Source organism: Neoarius graeffei, chromosome 8, assembly GCF_027579695.1.
Source record: "Neoarius graeffei isolate fNeoGra1 chromosome 8, fNeoGra1.pri, whole genome shotgun sequence".
Lineage (NCBI taxonomy): Eukaryota > Metazoa > Chordata > Actinopteri > Siluriformes > Ariidae > Neoarius > Neoarius graeffei.
This window is the reverse complement of record NC_083576.1, coordinates 83,612,414-83,625,352: the sequence shown is the minus strand read 5'-3', so window position 1 is coordinate 83,625,352 and position 12,939 is coordinate 83,612,414. Positions and strand designations below refer to the sequence as shown.

Sequence of the window (12,939 nt, the reverse complement as noted above, 5' to 3'; positions counted from 1 at the left end):
GAGATAATGGATGGGTGGATGGGTTAATAACTGTCCAACACATTATTAAAACCTGGAAGGATAGTGGTGAAGGGATCAGGACACTTTGTCCAATGACCATTTTGTCCAAAGCCTTTTTCATACACACTTTCAATTATTTTATATGTGGTTCCAATATGTGCAACAAGATCGAGATATAAACAAACCATAATTCATTTAAGGGAGTGCATTAAACAGGTTTATGACTGCATCTCCCTGTAATAAATGGAAATAAACAATTTTTTGTAAAGCAAAAAAGTGCTGGAGTACGAACACTTCGACACAAAAGAGCGGTGTAAGGGGGCGTAAACAAGTAGACCCTGACCATTACAGGCTGCTCTCCGAGCTTTGAGTCTAGTGAAGCTGTTTAATTCATCATATAGCCAGTCTTAATAAGGCCAACACAGACTTAATCAGTAAAATGTTTCAATAAGTGTTTTATTAATTTAAAGGAGTGCATTAAGCAGGTTTATGACTGCGTCTCCCTGTAATAAATGGAAACATATGCCTCGTGATAGTTAGCTGGCAATATGCGACAAATTGCTGTATATTTTTAAACCGATCCTAAAGAAGAATTCTCAATAGAATTTGACCAATGCGGAAAACATATTTTTGTAAAGCAAACAAGCAACCCTTACCATTACAGGCTGCTCTCTGAGCTTTGAGTCCAGTGAAGCTGTTTAATTCATCGCATAACCAGTCTTAATAAGGCGTGCACGCAGTCCAAGTCAACTTTGTCAATAATACCATATGTGCAGGACATACAGAGAATTGAAATTGCGTTTCCCTTTTATCTGCGGTGCAAACAAATATAAAATATTTGTTTGATATGAATATGAAATATAAAATATAGGTACAAGATATAAACTTTAAAAAAAAAAAGGGGGGGTTATTTACACACACAAGCTAAAGCTATCTAAGAAAAGACAGTGGCAATCCAGAAAGTGCAAATGTGGCAGTGTAAACAGAATTAACGGTATAAATTTGAATGTGACGAATGACAATATAAACAGAATGAACAATGTAAACAGGAACAGCAGTCTGACAGTATGGTAGGGCAATATAGCTGTTTCAGTTTTTCAAGATGGCGGCACGTGCGGACGCAGCGGCCCCTCTCTGTCCTGATAATGTGGTATTTACATGTTTGTCTTCGTCGGTGTGCTCGAGTGATGGTATGTTTTCATTGCATTTGTCTGTTCCGAGGCACACATACAGCCATGGGACTCTTTTTGACATTGGCAACACTTTTTTCTGTAAGTTAAACCTGGCACACACTAAGGAGCTACATGACCTCGGCCTACTGCGGCGGCCCACTTTGACATCGACCTCCACTACTGCTGCACACCCGCAGAGGAAGCGCCGTAGGCGGTGCGAGAGGAGGCAGAAGGGGGGAAAGCGCAGAGGTATCCGGGCCAGGCTAATGGCTAATCCACACAAGCCGGCTATACCGTCCATCGTACTCACCAATGTACGCTCCTTGGATAACAAACTGGACTATATTCACCTTTTAAGAGTGACCCAGCAGGCTGTGAGAGAGTGCTGTGTTTTTGTGTTCACGGAAACATGGCTCAACGACAGAGTACCGGACTCTGCTATCCAGCTCAACCGGCTAACATGCTATCGAGCAGACAGAGCCCTCATTGAAGGAGGTAAGACCCGCGGCGGCGGGGTCTGTGTTTACATCAGGGATGCTTGGTGTCAGGACGCTGTGGTAGTTTGCAGACACTGTTCACCCTTTGTGGAGTTTATGATCATCAAGTGCCGGCCCTTCTATCTACCGAGGGAGTTTTCTGCCATCCTGCCTGTTGCAGTTTACATTCCTCCCAGCTGCAACAACAATGATAGGGACAAGGCACTGAGTGAACTGTACTGCGCCATCAGTGACCAACAGACAGCCCATCCAGAGGGACTTCTCATCGTAGCTGAGGATTTCAACCACGCTAATCTCAAGACAGTGTTTCTTCAGTTACATCAACACATTGACTTTGCAACACGAGGAAACAACACACCGGACCAGGTTTACACAACACAATGTTTGGTTACTGAAAGCCCGGAATGCTGCTTTCAGAGCAGGTGATGAGGCTGGTCTGAGATCAGCAAGAGCCAGCTTGTCCCGTGGCATCAGACTACCAAAGAAGCAGTACAGCAGCAGGATAGCCCATCATTTCACAGCCAATGTTGTCAGGTCCAGAGCATGCCTGAGAGTCCTGCACGAGGAAGGAGTTTTTGTCGAATATTTCTTGAATTTTACATGAATACTAGGTAGGAACCCATCGTTTTGAACACACGCCGAGAAAGGCGAGTCTGAGGTGATCTTTACTCGCCATTAGATTTCACAACTCGCGAGTGGCAGGTGGTTAAATTACATCCTACGAAAATGTATTTTGCTTCGGTCAAATTCCGTTGAGAATTCCTCCTTTTTTTTTTTTGAACAAATAAATGAAATATAAAATAATAGTGCGTATGAAAAAGGCTTTGGACGAAATGTCTTAACTATTGGACGAAATGGTTGTTGGACGAAGTGTCCTGTATCCGTGGTGGACCATCAACTTTGTGGAATGAAATGATGGTCTGAAAAAATTTTTAATTACCATGATTAGAGACCACTTAAAGTCTTGGTGAGTTTGAACTGTAAAAAATCAGCAGCAGAACTTATGGCCATGTTTAATAGTGAAAGTAAGAGCGTTTCCTCAGGGCTGAGTGGCTATAAGAGAAGCACTTGTTAGTGAAGCAAATTGGAAGAAAAGGTTTCAGTTTGTGAGGGAGCATAAAGATGGAGCAATTGAAAAAGATCATGTGGTTTGATGAGTATAGATGGGTGCGTCAGGGTAAGAAGGGAAGTGCATGAAACAATGCACCCATCATGCATAGTGGCCAATATACAAGCCTCTGGAGGCAGTGTTATGATCTGGGTTGCTTCATTTGATCACGTCTAAGCTCAGCAACATTATGTGCCAATAAAATGAAATTAGCTAACTACCTGAATATACCGATTGTGTGCTATAATCAAAGCTAAAGGTGATCCAATGAAATATTACTTTCACTGGCCTTTTTTTCGGGGGGGGGCAGGCAGTGTGTTTGTAAGTGGAGGAACCTTGACAGTCAGTGTTTGTCCAGATCAAGCACTGGCATCCCATCACGCATAAGGACCAACATGTATAGTCTGACAATAGCTCACATGAAGTCAGAAACTCTCGCGATCCCTTCCCCCCCAAAAAAAAGCCTTTATTTTGTCACATGTACATGGAAGCACAGCAAAAGTCCTCCTGTCTCCTCTTCAACCCATCTGAAGCAGTGAACCCATGCATGTGCACACAAGTGAACAGTGAGCGCACACACATACCCAGAGCAGTGGGCAGCTATGCTACAGCACCTGCGGAGCAGTTGGTCAAAGGCAATTCAGCCATGAATACAGAGGGAGGGGCAAGTGCTGTTGATTCACTCCCCCCATATTTTTCTTGCCGGTTCAGGGAATCAAACTGGCGACCCCTTGGGCCCAAGGCTGCTTCTCTAACTTTTAGGCTATGCCTGCCCCAGCTGTAGTCTACATTATTCTAGGGATGAATAAATAACCTGCACCTTTTGATTAAAGCAGGTATGATTGGTCAAAAAAGACCAAAGTTCACTGGAGTATTGTCGGGCAAGACCATCCAGTGCACTTTAGGTTGTTACTCACACGGTAAACTATTACTGATGATGGAAAAAGAACATCTTTCCCATCCAATCCAATCCAGCTTTATTTATGAAGCACTTTAAAAACAACCAGGAGGTACCAAAGTGTTGTACATGATACAATGATAAATACAAGATAAATTAAAAGATATAAAACATCCATAAAAACAGGTATATAATAAAACAAAACAATAAAATAAAAAATAAGATAAATAAAATAAAATCAACATCTTACCGGGTGTCATAGGCCATGGAAAAGAGATGGGTCTTAAGAAGGGATTTAAAAACAGACAAGGAAGACGCCTATCTAATGTGCAGAGGCAGATCATTCCACATTTTAGGGGCTGCCACAGCGAAAGCACGGTCCCCTCTGAGCTTGCGCTTAGTTTTTGGCACCCTCAGGAGCAGCTGATCAGCTGACCTGAGAGAGCAGGTGGGTGAATATAAGTGCAGGAATTCAGAGAGGTAGGGAGGGGCGAGACCATTGAGAGATTTAAAAGCGAATAAAAGAATTTTAAAATGAATCCTAAAATGTATGGGCAACCAGTGGAGTGAGGCTAAAATGGGGGAAATGTGGTCATATTTGTGTGTGCCAATTAAAAGACGTGCAGCAGCATTTTGTACCATCTGGAGATGGTTAATGGAGGACCCACTAACCCCCACATAAAGTGCATTGCAGTAATCCAGCCGTGTGGTGACAAAGGCATGGATTACTGTCTCAAAGTGCTGCTTTGAAAGAATTGGCTTTATTTTGGCTAGCTGCCTCAGATGATGATAACTTGACTTCACAACTGTCTTGACCTGATTGTCAAGTCTAAGGTCAGAGTCCACCTTAACTCCCAAGTTAGTAATATTGGATTTTAGGTATTGAGCCAAGGAACCTAGATCTAGACAGAGGGTCTCGGAGCTGCCATCAAAAATAATCACTTCTGTCTTCTTTTTGTTAAAATTTAAAAAATTTAGAGCCATCCAGGCCTTTATGTCATCAAGACATTCAAGTAAGGGTCTTAAAGAGAATGCTTGATTCTTTTTAAGAGGCATATAGACCTGAGTGTCATCCGCATAACAATGAAATGAAATACCATGCTTCCTAAATACAGAACCAAGCAGGAGCAGGTACAAAGAAAAGAGAAGAGGGCCTAAGACTGAGCCCTGCGGGACACCACATGACAGAGGAGCAGAGGAGGATACAGAGTCACCAGGTCTCACACAGAAAGTTCGATCTGCCAAGAACGACCTGAACCACTCCAGTGCTATGCCACTGATGCCCACCCACTGCTCCAAACGTGAAATTAAAATGTCATGGTCTACAGTGTCAAATGGAGCAGTTAGGTCTAAAAGTACAAGAACAGCACATTCACCAGAATCACAAGTTAAAAGAATATTGTTAAAAACTCTTAAAAGAGCCGATTCTGTGCTGTGCAGTGATTTTAAAACCAGATTGGAAAACCTCAAGAATATTGTGCTCCTCCAGAAAGGACATTAATTGATTGTAGACTGTCTTTTCGAGGAGTTTTGAAAGGAAGGGCAGTTTGGAAATAGGCCTATAATTAGCCAAAACTGCAGAATCTAAACCTATTTTTTTTTATTAAAGGTTGCACTACTGCATGTTTAAAGTTTTTAGGGACTACACCTGAGGACAAACTGCTGTTAATAACTGCAAGCACGGATGGACCCACAGTAGGAAAAACCTCTTTAAATAATCGAGAGGGGACAGCATCATTAGGAGAGCCTGAGGGCTTTAAATGACCAACAGTGTCCTGTAAATCTGACAGTCACAGACCTAAACCTATCAAAGACAGCTTAGCAGGGGACAGAGACTGAAGGGTCATATGAAGAAGGTGAAATTAGAGTCCTAGTGCCAGCAACCTTGTCAATAAAAAAGTGAAGAAAGTCTTCACAAACAGCAGGCGAAGCCTCAATACCGACGGTCTGCGGAGCATTTAAGAACGGAGTCAATAGTCTTAAACAGAACACGAGGCTTATGATAGTTTGACAGAATAATATCAGAGAAATGTTTAGTTTTAGCAGCTTTCACAGTTATCTGATAGTTATACAAGCACTCTCAACATTTGAAAAGACACTTGCAGTTTGTCTCTCTTCCACTTGTGCTCAGCTCTACGGCACTGGCGTCTGACAGCACGAGTAGTGTCATTTAGCCAGGGTTCACATTTAGTTTTAGGCTGCCTGATTTTTAATGGAGCCACAGTGTCTAAAACAATTTGACAGGAGGAGTGAAACCATGAACTAAGCTCATCCCTGTCGTTACACATTGATTCAGGAACGACACAGCTCTGATTAAAAACGGCCGAGAACTGACCAGCAGTGGAAGGGTTAATGACGCGACAGCATCGGGCAGCAACAGCGCGAGGTTTAACTGTGTTACCGGCAACAGCAACGTCAAACAGTACAGGCATATGGTCCGAAAACACTGCGTCACAGATCTCCAAATTAAAAATAGGCAAACCATATGATAAAACAAGATCGAGTGTGTGTCCACGTTCTTGTGTGGGACCAGAAACAGACTGTACTAGATTAAGAGTCAATGAGGTTAAGAAAGTCCTTCACCATTGGCTTATCAGGACAACACACATGAACATTAAAATCCCCAACAATAAGGACACGGTCATACTCGGGCGTAATTTCAGCCAGGAAATCAGAAAAGTCACTTACGAAGTCCTTATTGTATTTAGGAGGTCTGTAGACCACAACACACAACACTGTGTGAGGGTGAGGCAGTTCATATAAACTCATCTCAAAGCTTGTAAAAGAGGATGACAGAGACAGTTGCTTACATTTATAATGACTTTTATAAATAGTCACTATTACTCCTCCTCGGCCCGAGGTCCGTGGGGAGTTAAAATAGCAGCAATCCCCAGATAAAAGTTCTGTGAGGGCGCTGGACTCACCAACAGCTAGCCACGTCTCAGTCACACAGAGAAAATCCAGTCCTCGGGAAGTAAAGAAATCCTTCAGGATGAAAGTTTTGTTCGCTAGCAACCTTGCATTGACAAGCCCATACTTGGCAGGATTCGGCGGATCCACGGTAGTAACCGTCTGGGGGACCCGACACAAAGGCCGTAGATTGCACAAATTCACCCTGCGCCAGCGAGGCCAAGGAGAGCAGGGGCCACGGGGCTGGAGCATCTCATCCGGGCCAACGACAGGTACCAGCCAGGCATCGACAAGGTCCAGCGAGCGTCGAGAAAAAACGAAGCGAGGCACCGCTCCATACTTAATCCAAGAAACCTTGGAAGTGCGCGACAAACAGGCCTTCAGCCTTACCAGTCGACTGCTGCGTTTAGCCCGGCGGCGGTGGTGTTTATGCCGGAGGGATGGAGCTGGGGCGCGGCAGAGGTGAAATGGAATCCCCGATAGGAAAGGGGGCAAAGACTTTTGTCCACTATGATCAAACCCCACCAGATCTTTGGCAGAAGCTTGAATACCCAACAGTGTTTGGCGATCATACACCAGTAGCGAGTAGACATTTAGACTGACAAGTGACAGATATAGCACAAACACACATAACGCTGGCAGAGACAGACGGCAGGCCACACACACTGGCGCTATCTTGAAAAGATCAGTGACAAATTCCAGTTGACCCTGAATAAACTCAAAGCTGGTTATGTCAAAATACTGTAGATTGTACGAACGTTTCATGTCACTTCATGATGAGGACTATGAAAAAAATTGTGTCCTGTCTTTCAACAAAAATATTGTTTGAAAAAGAAGTGTATCATCAGGTGAAAAAGGAATGAAAAATTATTTACAAAAAAGAAATGCACTGTTTTCTTAAAATGATTTGTGGATGGGATCAAGAAACCTTAGTGGATAAGATGAAGGACAGGTTTTTGCTCTTTGACAGTCTGGTTACGTTCGGGCTCATTAATTATTTTTTTGTGAACTCTCAGCCTGAAATGTCTCCTATAGCATTGGGGCTGGCACATTGCTATGTTGATGCTGGTATGCAACACACTAGGGAATATATGGCACATTGCAGTTTGAGCCAGTCCAGATCAGTCACTTACAGTGGTGCTTGAAAGTTTGTGAACCCTTTAGAATTTTCTATATTTCTGCATAAATATGACCTAAAACATCATCAGATTTTCACACAAGTCCTAAAAGTAGATAAAGGGAACCCAGTTAAACAAATGAAACAAAAATATTATACTTGGTCATTTATTTATTGAGGAAAATGATCCAATATTACATATCTGTGAGTGGCAAAAGTATGTGAACCTCTAGGATTAGCAGTTAATTTGAAGGTGAAATTAGAGTCAGGTGTTTTCAATCAATGGGATGACAATCAGGTGTGAGTGGGCACCCTGTTTTATTTAAAGAACAGGGGATCTATCAAAGTCTGATCTTCAGAACACGTTTGTGGAAGTGTATCATGGCACGAACAAAGGAGATTTCTGAGGACCTCAGAAAAAGTGTTGTTGATGCTCATCAGGATGGAAAAGGTTACAAAACCATCTCTAAAGAGTTTAGACTCCACCAATCCATAGTCAGACAGATTGTGTACAAATGGAGGAAATTCAAGACCATTGTTACCCTCCCCAGAAGTGGTCAACCAACAAAGATCACTCCAAGAGCAAGGCGTGTAATAGTCCGCGAGGTCACAAAGGACCCCAGGGTAACTTCTAAGCAACTGAAGACCTCTCTCACATTGGTTAATGTTAATGTTCATGAGTCCACCATCAGGAGAACACTAAACAACAATGGTGTGCATGGCAGGGTTGCAAGGAGAAAGCCACTGCTCTCCAAAAAGAACATTGCTGCTCATCTGCAGTTTGCTAAAGATCACGTGGACAAGCCAGAAGGCTATTGGAAAAATGTTATGTGGACGGATGAGACCAAAATAGAAATTTTTGGTTTAAATGAGAAGCGTTATGTTTGGAGAAAGGAAAACACTGCATTCCAGCATAAGAACCTTATCCCATCTGTGAAACATGGTGGTGGTAGTATCATGGTTTGGGCCTGTTTTGCTGCATCTGGGCCAGGACGGCTTGCCATCATTGATGAAACAATGAATTCTGAATTATACCAGTGAATTCTAAAGGAAAATGTCAGGACATCTGTCCATGAACTGAATCTCAAGAGAAGGTGGGTCATGCAGCAAGACAACGACCCTAAGCACACAAGTCGTTCTACCAAAGAATGTTTAAAGAAGAATAAAGTTAATGTTTGGAATGGCCAAGTCAAAGTCCTGACCTTAATCCAATCAAAATGTTGTGGAAGGACCTGAAGCGAGCAGTTCATGTGAGGAAACCCACCAACATCCCAGAGTTGAAGCTGTTCTGTACGGAGGAATGGGCTGAAATTCCTCCAAGCCGGTGTGCAGGACTGATCAACAGTTACTGGAAATGTTTAGTTGCAGTTATTGCTGCACAAAGGGGTCACACCAGATACCGAAAGCAAAGGTTCACATACTTTTGCCACTCACAGATATGTAATATTGGATCATTTTCCTCAATAAATAAACGACCAAGTATAATATTTTTGTCTCATTTGTTTAACTGGGTTCTCTTTATCTACTTTTAGGACTTGTGTGAAAATCTGATGATGTTTTAGGCTATATTTATGCAGAAATATAGAAAATTCTCAAGGGTTCACAAACTTTCAAGCACCACTGTATTGTTCACTTGGTACAAATAAAACTGGCCGGTACACCATCTGAACAATTGCAGCGTGTCCCTTTTTTATACACTTGCATTTCTCTCTTAACTAAATGACTGGTCTTATCCATCTTAATTTATGTTGGTTTACTTCTTTAATAAATTATATTAATATGAATTGACAGTTTCACAAAATTTCACAGAACTGAATTTTATTAAATTGGGGTATAATTTAAATTAATAAGCAAATTAAACTAAACGCTATATTCTGTACATAAATCAGTATGTAAAAACGCAAACTTTTTGGCCACTCAAACCCATTGGGCTGTTCCAGCACCTTATTGAATTGACCAGTATTCCTCAATAGAGGCTTCTTTAGCTTAGCTCTTAAATGTTGTGTTTTTTGTTTGGTCTCAGCACCTCTGAAGCTGGCTAAAGCTGCTGTTGAGGATTATTTGATATTGAAATAGTTCCTTTGAGGACTGCAGAACTGCATTATTCTGATTATGTAAGATACAGGATCTGTGAGCTTCTCTAATCTGGTATGGCACATACTGACCTGTCCCACTTTACTTTGTTCTGTGCTGTTTACTTCGCTGTGCTAAACCATCTGGTGGCTGACTTGTTTTCATGGCAGGAGTTAACTTCAGAGAAGTGGTAACTGTTTGATGAACTGTGTGATTTGCGTCAAGTGAAGTGTCACTTAAGTAGATATGTTCATCCTAGAAATCACCAACAGCCCTCTGTAGTCCATGCTGGTGACCCTGAGCCTTGTGAAATTGTAGACAAAGAAATCCATTCCCAGGTCCCTTTATTCTTTGTTGCTGGTTATTTGAATTACAGATTAGTAAATCTTCATTCTTGTAGAATTTTGTTTTTATTTAACCTCAGACATTCCTTTACATTGGGATAATATTATGTTTTATAATCTAATTGTTCTAATCATGTTCACTTTTTGAAATTTTTGTTCTTTCACTTGTCCAGAAGTAAACAACTCTCGGTTGCAGTTCTTTTCCTGCACAACATGACCTTTTTCCTAATCACCCCACATTTACCTAGAAAAACACATCCAGAGATGCTCCTATGAAGAGTATTTGAAGCCATACGAATTGGGAGATGTTAAACACAGTCTTCAGATCCCCTCCAAAGGCTTCAGTAGTCAGCCAACGTCATCTGATACTCTCGGTTCTGACACTTCTAACAATGATGACCAAAAGGAAATTTACCATTGCCCAGGACATGGAACGAATTTTGGTCATCGGAGTGCTCAACAACATGAACAAGTTCACCCAGGAGAGGAGCCATATCAATGCTCCCAGTGTGGAAAGAATTTTACTCATCAGAGCAATCTCCAACAACACCAGCGCATTCACAGAGGGGAGAAGCCATATCACTGCTCTCAGTGTGGAAAGAGGTTTTCTCATCAGAGTAATCTCCAACAACACCAGCGCATTCACACAGGGGAGAAGCCATATCACTGCTCCCAGTGTGGAAAGAGTTTTACTCATCAGAGTAATCTCCAACAACACCAGCGCATTCACACAGGGGAGAAGCCATATCTCTGCTCACAGTGTGGAAAGAGTTTTATTCTACAAAGTGATCTTCAGCGTCACCAGCGCATTCACACAGGAGAGAAGCCATATCTCTGCTCACAGTGTGGAAAGAGTTTTACTCAAAAGAGTCATCTCCAACAGCACCAGCGCATTCACACAGGGGAGAAACCTCATTACTGCTCACAGTGTAGAAAGAGTTTTACTCATCACAGTGCTCTTCTACGACACCAGCGCATTCACACGGGAGCGAAGCCGTATCAGTGCTTACAGTGTGGAAAGTTTTTCACTCAAAAGAGTCATCTTCAACTACACCAACGCATTCACACAGGAGAGAAGCCATTTCTCTGCTCACAGTGTGGAAAGAGTTTTATTCATCAGCGCTATCTCCAATTACACCAGCGCATTCACACAGGGGAGAACCCTTATCAGTGCTCACAGTGTGGAAAGAGTTTTACTCGACAGAGTCATCTTCAAAACCACCAGCGCATTCACAAAAGAGAGAAGCCGTATCACTGCTCACAGTGTGGAAAGAGTTTTATTCATCAGCGTCATCTCCAACAACACCAGCGAATTCACACAGGAGAGAAACCATATCACTGCTCACAGTGTGGAAAGAGTTTTACTCATCAGAGTGCTCTCGTACGACACCAGCGCATTCACACAGGAGAGAAGCCGCATCACTGCTCACAGTGTGGAAAGAGTTTTATTCATCAGAGTCATCTCCAACAACACCAGCGAATTCACACGGGAGAGAAACCATATCACTGCTCACAGTGTGGAGCGAGTTTTACTCATCAGAGTGCTCTCAGACGACACCAACGCATTCACACAGGAGCAAAGCCGTATCATTGCTCACAGTGTGGAAAAAATTTTACCCAACAGACTCATCTCCAACGGCACCAGCGCATTCACACAGGAGAGAAGCCGTATCACTGCTCACAGTGTGGAAAGAGTTTTACCCAACAGACTCATCTCCAACAACACCAGCGCATTCACACAGGAGAGACGCCTCATCACTCCTGACAGTGTGGAAAGCGTTTTACTTATTAGGGTCTTCTCTGCATTTACCTGTGCATTCGCACCAGAGAAAAGTAGAATCACTGCTTACAGAGAGGCAACACATTTATTCAGTTACATTTAAGACGCACGAGTGCATGAACTCTGAGACATTGCATGGTTTCAAGTTGTCAAATTGTTTATTACTGTTTTTCCTGGAATTAATATATATTTTTAAAAGTATATTTCATTTTATATTTATCTTGACTTTTTGTGGAAGGCAGTATATGTAAACTTATCGCAGTGTTTAAAATTAGACCATTGATTGCATTTATTTATTTTTTTGCTTGAACTTCAGTAGTCATCACACAAGCCTTCACCACACAAGTCAGGCATTAACTGCACAGTGTAATCCAGCAGCATTACACTAGACCACAACCAGTGAGCAACCAGAAAGTTTACTCGCCAGTAAACTTGAGTCACATGTAAATAGAAACAAAACCAACCTTTTAGTTCTTCAAGTCTTTTTGCGCATCGTCTACTAAAATATTTTCTCTTGTATTTTTCCATGGTTATTATACAAGATTTAATCAGTAACATCAAATCAATTGACTGTGATTTCAGTAAGAGTCTTTGTTCACTCGTAATGCGTAAGTGTTTGTATTTTGCTAACTCGTAATGTACACGTATCTGTTCCTTAGGTCATGATTTTGTCAATGCTCCTGTTTTACAGTATCTAAGCCTTGGGTAATATCAATCTTGTCTAGAGTGTGTCCTTTTCATGTACACATAAGCATCAGAACAGTACATAGTGTCTTGCAAAAGTATTCATCCCCCTTGGTGTTTGTCCTGATTTGTCACGTTAAAAGCTGGAATTAAAATGCATTTTTGGGGGGTTCCCACCACTTGATTTACACAACATGCCTACCACGTTAAATGTGCAATTTTTTTATTGTGACACAAACAATAATTAAGATCAAAAAACAAATCTGGAATGTGCAAAGGTATTCACCCCCTTTCGTATGAAACCTTTAGATAAGAGCTGGTCCAACCAATGAACTTCATAAGTCACATAATTAGTC

General features: G+C 41.9%; 1 pseudogene; it reads left to right on the top strand.

Annotated features, from left to right (window-relative positions):
- LOC132889949 (uncharacterized) overlaps nucleotides 1–11,911 on the top strand; it is a 189,210-nt pseudogene extending 177,299 nt beyond the window's left edge.
- The last annotated feature ends 1,028 nt before the right edge of the window (nucleotides 11,912–12,939 follow it).